The following is a 9,071-nucleotide window of genomic DNA, read 5'->3' on the forward strand; positions in this document are numbered from 1 at the left end:
GTTTGGGGGATTATGGAAATGGATGAGGAGTGGTTTGGAAAATGGATGAGGAAAGATAGAAAATGGAAAGAAACTCACGGCTAGGGAAGGAATGGAAGTGTTTGTGGTGTGTTGTGTATGAAAAATGAGATGTGAATTGAATGAATGAATGCAAGGGTATTTATAGGAGTAGTGGAGGGAACATATGGCTATGTCATTTGTAGGTGAAGTAGGTGGATGTTGTAGGTGAAGTAGGTGGATGTTGTAGGTGAGTAGGTGGATGTTGTAGGTGAAGTAGGTGGATGTTGTAGGTGAGTAGGTGGATGTTGTAGGTGAAGTAGGTGGATGTTGTAGGTGATTATGAGTGATAAGTGATAAGTGTATGATATGTTAAGTGATAAGTGAATGATTATGATAAGTGATAAATGAATGTATGATATGATAAGTGGTGAATGATAAGTGATAAGTGGTGATGATATGTGATAAGTAATGAGTGGTGATGATAAGTATGGAGCATGTGAATTAACTAATGAAGGAAATGCATGTGCAATGACAATGTGTTAGAATGGATGTGTGTTATGCATGGCATGATTGGGATTAGGAAAGGTTTTAAATGTCCTAAAACTAAAGAGAACAAGGTTCCAACACTTTGGTCTTCAATTAGGTCTTCAATTTCGTCCAACACTTTGGCTCCAAGCATAAGCTATCCATCCTTAGCCCAAAAGTGCTCCAAAAATCTCCAAAATGCATCTTTTTGCTCCTTTAGCCCTTTGGACCTATAAACACACGAAAATAGCTTAAAGTACTAAAATAACTAAAGAAACATAACGTAAATGCACGAGAACAAGCCATTTAAGTCGCATGAATATGCTCCTATCAAATACCCCCACACTTATCTTTTGCTAGTCCTCGAGCAAAACAAAACAACAAAAGAACACGAAACTAGACAAAACGAATAAAACACAACCTACACCTTCCAACAATCGTATCAGGGACTTCCAATGCACATGACAAATTAAAAATCATTATTCTCACAGATTTGAGCCATCTTTACACTTAAGTACATTCTTACTCATAGTCACCACATACTAGTTCACAATTAAGCATTTAAAACCATGTTTTGAATGTAGTAACATGCCTTAGAGAATTCCCTCAATTTCTTACTAGATGTACTCTCGTTTTTCACACAGATTTTCTGACTACACACCCTACACTAGGTATATGTGATGTAAACATGTAGACGAACACTCACATATGTTATAATAAGGAAAGCATTTTCTGGAGTTAATAAGCATGTTTAGATATGATCTCATGAATGGAATGCTACTACTTAGACGCGAGAACCAGTGACACCATAAGCCCATACCAAGTTCAAACTCCACAAATTGAAATACACAACACTCAAGATAGAAGTCAAGGGTTGTAACGGGGCTTGGGGTATGTGGATAACAAAGAAGGGATATGGAAAACAAAGGTTTTTAAAGAAATAGTGAGCAAAGCATTTGAATCAACTTAGAATTCACTTTTGAATGAAAACTCAACTTTTGAACAAAAAGGGAGAGTTTAGACAATTTACACCCAGAATTGGTGTTTTGGAACCTTTCTTCAATCACTTATTCTTTCATTTTTTTCTTTTCTCTTTTTTTTTTTTTTTTTTTTTTTTTTTTTTTTTTCTTTTGAATCTCAAAACATCAACACTTAAACATTCTCTCCCCCACACTTATTTTCTTTCATAATGTAACTCAAAAGGAATTCAATTAAGTCATGCTCACTATCTTTTAAGAACAAGGGTGGGGATTGTCCTAAACTAGGCTAGGTGAGGAAAATGTGGGTAAACAAAGAATAAAGGCTAAACAAGGCTCAACGGGGTTAAAACTTACAACATATACGAAGTATGGGAAGTAAGGCTATTTGGCTATGGTGGTGGTCACTACACAACTTCTTCTTGAATATGTGTTATGCAAATCAATAACATGCTTTGAATGAAATGGGCATGAGTTCTAGCATTTGGAACTATATGATGAAACGCCTTCTAAGTAGTAACCAAGCAAAGAATAATGAGATCATGCAACGACTTTAGAAAACAAGAAATCACAGATTAAACTCTCCAAAGAACGTTATAGGCTCAAGTCTCTCAGGGTTGTAGCGTTTGTTTGAGTTCCTTCCTTCAAGCATGTTACAAAAACGAATTTTTTTCTTCTTTTATGATTGCATGTGAAGTCATACATTATAACCATAACCAAGCATATACCAAGAGTAAATCATACTTTTCTCTATGTTTATAACTCTTTCTAACCGTCATGCAATTATAAACCAAATCCTTGTCATTGTGTTGGAAGGTATCCTAAGACACAAACACACAAAAACGACTCAAAACACTCTTTTTAGGCTTTTCAAAACAATTTTTTTTTCAAATTTTTATGGTATTTTCGGAGTTATAAAAACAAAACATACTAAAATACTCTAAAACAACTTAAAAACGCCTTAAAACAGTAAGGAACAACATTTGAAGTTATGGGTGATAAAATCTCACGAATTTGTATCAACAACATTAGTTACCCCCCCCACACTTAAATCAAACATTGTCCTCAATGTTTTAAGCTTAAAATCACACCAAACAAAAGTAAATATAAAAACAGCAACTAAACATACTAAACATGGCAGAATGTAAATAACAAAGAGAAGAGTTTAGAGACGCAAATCTGGTTGTGGAATGTAAATTCCATCTTCTCCTTGTTGATTTCATTGAGGCTTGATGTTGTTGATTCCACAGGGGTTCCTCCCATCGTTGATTTTCCTTTGTGCTACTCTTGAACTGGGCAGCAGGATTCTTTTGGTCTCCCCCGGAGGTCTGAGCTTTCCCCTTTTATCTGTTTCTTTGTTCAATCTTTGCAGGAGTGGTCCCTTCTCTGGAAGTGTATCAACCGTTGAAGATGACTACTCGAGAGCAACGCTAGGTAAGCAATCAGGAATAGATTCCAGGCAGTTGGCTCCAGATCGGAAGACTGGTTCCAAGTGCCGACTGATTGCTTCTTTTACCTTGCCATGCGAGTAAGAACAAGGACAAAGAAAAAGACAGGGAAAAAGCATGATATGAGATACTTTTGCTTTTGACCTTGATGATATGAGATACCTTTGCTTTTGAAGAAGCGGTGAATGAATCAGCACATGTATTTGTTGTGCTGTTTCCTCCTGGGTCATATGTACTCCAGACATCTGGTATCATCTTTGGGGAAGAAGAAAAAATTGAGTAATTCGAAAGGCTTTGCTGGGAGTGCGCCCTCAGAGGTGAGGGAGAGTTGGGCATTTTCTTCAGGTTTGCCCTGCCATAAAAGACGAAGGTCGACATATATAGAGATAATATCAAGTGGTGGTACTTTTTACCTTTGTCGACAAACGTTTTGATTCCGCAAATCCGGCTTTTTGAAATAATGGCGCCTCTTCGATCTCTGAACACGCCTCTTCGATTTCTGAGCAGGCGCCCCTTCGATTTCTGAACGACGCCCCTTCGCTTTCTGGACGACACGTGGTAGTGCAGATGCGGCTCCTTTTGACAAAGCTGCACGCGTCTTCTGAAAAGCTGAGAAAGCGTCGCCGAACTTTGCGCTTGTCGGCTAAAGATGTGTAGTTGCGATGATGGCCTCCACGTGTTGTCTGAAAAGAAGAACTCTTTTGACAAAGTTGAACACGTCTTCTGAAAAGCTGAGAAAGCGTCGCCTAAATTACGCCGGAAATTCCGGCTTTTTGAATTGGTGGACGCGTCGCCTTGGCTTTTTTATTGAGCTATCGATCACCACAAAAAACACACTCTGAAGAATTCCCATTCTTGAACATCGTCTCCGGCCCTTCGAAATTTAACTCCATCCACCCATTCTCTTTGAACACTTTTGAAAAAAATGGCAAACTCATCGAACCTTAGCTTAGATTTGAGTCTCAGCAGCGATCCGGTTGCGCCCCGTCAAGGTAATGTATGGCGCCCTTCTTTTTTTTCTTCTAACGGTCCTCTTTCAGGTGAAGACTCTGTGATGCAGGACGCCACAACAGCTACAATAGTAGCTAGGAACCTCCTCACACCAAAAGATAGTAGGCTGCTGTCAGGACGGTCCGATGAGTTGGCCGTTCAAGAGTCCCTCGCACTTAGTGTTCAGTGTGCGAGTTCTGTGTCCAACATGGGCCAACGCCTGCTTGCCCGCTCCCGTCAGGTGGAATCATTGATGGCAGAGGTGGAAAGTCTCAAGCAGGAGATCAAACTGCTTAAGTACGAGAATAGAAGTTTGCATGTGCTTGCAAACAACTATTCGACGGGCATGAAGAGGAAGCTTGATGAGCTGCAAGAATCCAATGGTCGTATGCAAAGTGACCGTCAAAGTGACCGTCAAAGGCTTGCGGCTTACTTCCAGAGGCATATTTTTCCTGGGTCATCCAGCGCTTGGCCAAGTATTGAGGCTTGGAATGCTCTAGCTCCGATGCCTTCCGCTCCGACGCCTTCCGCTTCTATGCCTTCCGCTCCTATGCCTTCCGCTTCTATGCCTTCCGCTCCTATGCCTTCCGCTCCGACGCCTCGTAGTGGGGCTTCACGTAAACAACCTTTGTGAAGACACCATCTTTCTCCATGTTTAGTATCTTTTTTTTTTTTTTTTTTTTTTTTTAAAATCAAATCAAACGGCATGGAATTTGTCCTTGAATGGAAGGTGATACTTGAAGTGAACCGGCATTGGTTTGAATTCTAGTGTAGGTGCCTGATTCATAAAAAACAGCAAGTTAGTATAAAATGTAATGGAATTTGGAAAATATGACTTACTTGTTTTGTCCGACAAGAACTCAATGACAAACACCACTCCTTTGAAAGTTTCAGGGATATTGGACTTGGCCAGATTGCAAATGATGGTTATGACTTGTCCAATGTCATCAAATTTAACTTCTTTGGATTTTTTGGTTTCAAGAATGTCCTCTTTGATGAATTCATGACATTCCTTACTTGTCACCTTTGGGAGGACTTCCAAGATGTCTTTCTCACCTTCTTCTTCCTTGGAAGTCATGAATCTGCAAGGAATAGGGATACTTGTTGGAACGGGATTAAAAATAATGAAATTTGGAACAACCATACCTGTATTAGATGGCATAGGAGCAATAGGTGCCTCCGGTAAAGGTGTTTCCACCCTTTCCGTGGGTTGGGTGTATTCCTCTTCCTTGTGATTTGATTTTGATGGTTGAGGGTCCGTTCCAACCTCCTTGTCACTTCTCAACATGATAGCATTGGTGGTTTCAAATTCTCCCTTCTGATTTGCAATGGTTGAACTAGGGAGTTCGCCTTGGTCGCAAAATTGTCCTTCGAACTCCGCTATATTACTTTGGGCAGGTTGTGGTGGCTGCATAGGCGTTGAATAGAACTCCTCATACGGCTGCCAATATCCTTCTTGTTGAGCCTCATTGTCTTGATTTTGTAAGCCCTGCACCAAACAAATTAATTCATCAAGCTTTTGATTATAATCTATTGACGAACTTAAATTTGGTTGGGCATATTGAATATGAGGTTGTGGTGGGTGCATAGGTCTTGAATAGAACTCCTCATATGGTTGCCAATATTCTCCTTGTTGAGTTTCCTCGACTTGGTTTTGTGAGCCCTGCACCAAACAAATTAATTCATCAAGCTTTTGATTATAATCTATTGACGAACTTGAGTTTGGTTGGGCATATTGAATATGAGGTTGTGGTGGATGCATAGACGTTGAATAGAACTCCTCATAAGGCTGCCAATATCCTTCTTGTTGAATATGTTGAGGTTCCCACCATATAGAGTTTGAATGATCACTCCAATCGGAATTGTAAGTATTGGAAAACACGTCGTTCCTTGATTGATTATGATCAAATGTACCAACTCTTTGCGTTTGGTACTCTTCCATAAGCTGTGACAAAAGAGAAACACTATCAAGTGCCATGTCTTGCGTCTAAAATAAAACTAAAAATATATATATACACAAACGAAAATAAAACAATCCAAGAGATTAGCAAAGTTGCTAATCCCCGGCAACGGCGCCAAAATTTGATGCGTGATTTATACGCACACAAATTAAACCCTCTTTTTGTCAATTGTAGTAAGTATGCAAGTAGGGATCGTTCTGGACCGGGGATTAGGAGGGTTTGCAAATCTCTTGGAAACTGACACAAAAACGTAAAAACAATATAAAACGCTATCCTAGACTCAAAGAATGCAAAACTAAAGTTTAAAACACTAAGACAAACCAAAAACTCAAAATGCTTTAAAACATAAACTAAACAGATTCTAAGCACTAAAGAATAAGAAAGTAAAGGGGGATTGAGTTTTGAACGAAATTAAACTAAATGAACAAATTGTAATTAAAGCAGAATGTAAATATGAATATGATGAAAATAGAATGAATGGATGCTAGCCAAGGGGTTCATCTCCACACATGTTACACTTGCATAATAAAAAGATTTCCAATTGCGTTTCAACAAATCATTAATTCTCAACGCCCTGGGTCAATTAGGTCCGCTTAAATTAACCGTCAAGTTTTCCTTAAGTTAATGAATTGGATGGGTTAGCGCAACGCAATTCACAACATTCTCCAAAAGTCCTTTACGTGAAAAGCACAATAAAGATACAATCAAAGATCATTAAGCATCATGAAAACTATAAGTGTTGACGAGGCATTCGTTACTATGGAATACGCATGAAACTAGTGCCAAGAATTCATTTAACGCGATTGTTTATAAGCAACCTCCACTACTTGTGAATATAAGTTCGTAACTATTAGGTGAAACTCACTTATATTCTAGCGTCATATTTATGCATGAAAATTAAGCGCGCATTCTCAATAAACATACATAAATAAGTTATCAATCAAACGGTTAAACAAATTGAATCCACAACTTATGAAACGCAATTAGAAGTAATCAAATTATATTGCAAGTATAAACATATATTTCGAATCACCCCCTAGCTAAAGGGGGGTTTAGTTCCTCATGATTACAAAACAAAGAGAATTGAAATTAAACATTGAAATCAAAGAAACACCTAAACATTCCAACAACTCAAACTTGAATTGTATGAACGTTTAGGCACTCTTTTCTTCCTCGTTGTTGTAGCACAAGGTCTAAGGTGAGGTTTGGGGGATTATGGAAATGGATGAGGAGTGGTTTGGAAAATGGATGAGGAAAGATAGAAAATGGAAAGAAACTCACGGCTAGGGAAGGAATGGAAGTGTTTGTGGTGTGTTGTGTATGAAAAATGAGATGTGAATTGAATGAATGAATGCAAGGGTATTTATAGGAGTAGTGGAGGGAACATATGGCTATGTCATTTGTAGGTGAAGTAGGTGGATGTTGTAGGTGAAGTAGGTGGATGTTGTAGGTGAGTAGGTGGATGTTGTAGGTGAAGTAGGTGGATGTTGTAGGTGAGTAGGTGGATGTTGTAGGTGAAGTAGGTGGATGTTGTAGGTGATTATGAGTGATAAGTGATAAGTGTATGATATGTTAAGTGATAAGTGAATGATTATGATAAGTGATAAATGAATGTATGATATGATAAGTGGTGAATGATAAGTGATAAGTGGTGATGATATGTGATAAGTAATGAGTGGTGATGATAAGTATGGAGCATGTGAATTAACTAATGAAGGAAATGCATGTGCAATGACAATGTGTTAGAATGGATGTGTGTTATGCATGGCATGATTGGGATTAGGAAAGGTTTTAAATGTCCTAAAACTAAAGAGAACAAGGTTCCAACACTTTGGTCTTCAATTAGGTCTTCAATTTCGTCCAACACTTTGGCTCCAAGCATAAGCTATCCATCCTTAGCCCAAAAGTGCTCCAAAAATCTCCAAAATGCATCTTTTTGCTCCTTTAGCCCTTTGGACCTATAAACACACGAAAATAGCTTAAAGTACTAAAATAACTAAAGAAACATAACGTAAATGCACGAGAACAAGCCATTTAAGTCGCATGAATATGCTCCTATCAACTAGCATTCTAAATCTGGGTATTTTACGTTTGTTGGAGATAACTTGGTTACGTGGCTTAGTAAGAAACAGAAAATAGTGTCAAGGTCTTCTACCAAGGCTGAGTATAGGGGTATGGCACAAGGAATATGTGAGCTTCTCTGGTCATGTAAACTGTTAAGATATCTAGGTTTCAAACCAAAAGAAACTATGAAATTATATTATGGCGACAAGTCTACATGGAAAATAGCAGATAATCTGGTACAACATGATTGAACAGAGCATGTGGAGGTTGACAAACACTTTGTCAAGGAGAATCTCGAAAGGAAGATTGTGTCTATATCGTTTGTGAATTCAAGGGAGTAACTGGCTGATTCACTCGCCAAATTGGGCATGTATAATATCTATGTACCAACTTGAGGAGTGTTGAAGTGGGTCTTAAATTGTAATTATTCTAGGAGTCCTGTATTTGGTAGGATTAAGATATGTAATTGATTGTATTCCTTTGTATTTAGTTCCTTATCTTTTGTAATTACTTTCGTAGTAGAATAAGGCATATGTGTCTATATATTGTAAACTCTGGAAGATGAATAAAGTAACAAATATTCAACGTATTTCTTTTGATTGAAATGAATGTGTTTCCTTCATCAGTAATTCATCTTCCACCTTCTGAATGGACATATTTTTTATATTTCTCTCCTCAGCATACCTTTAAATCAGGGACTTATACATATCAATCTAATCCTTGAGACCAAAACTAATGCAGGATTCATACGGACCCTTGATGACCTATACAAAATGTGGGATTTAATTTTGAGAATAAATATCATCAAACTTTATACGGCCAGTAAAGTTTATTAATGATATTATCTGCCGCTGCATGCAGCATTTTCTGTTTTTCTGGACCACGTACTGTACCCAACTCCATGTTAGTATGGTTCATATAACCTTCATGGACCACGAATGAAGAGCTGGCTACCAGTCTTGACTCTTGAAGCATCCCCCAGACAAGTCGCAAATTATTATTTCTCAATGTATGTTGATTAATTTGATGCCCTATTTTTCCCTTTGAAAATAATTTGATGCCTTATTAATTTCATAGTCTAACAAGCAAACCATAAGGAAAAATAT

Source organism: the organism of the source record quoted next, unplaced genomic scaffold (assembly GCF_019419815.1).
Source record: "Pyrus x bretschneideri cultivar Hongxiangsu unplaced genomic scaffold, Pyrus_bretschneideri_v1 Contig41, whole genome shotgun sequence".
In the NCBI taxonomy this organism is placed as follows: domain Eukaryota; kingdom Viridiplantae; phylum Streptophyta; class Magnoliopsida; order Rosales; family Rosaceae; genus Pyrus; species Pyrus x bretschneideri.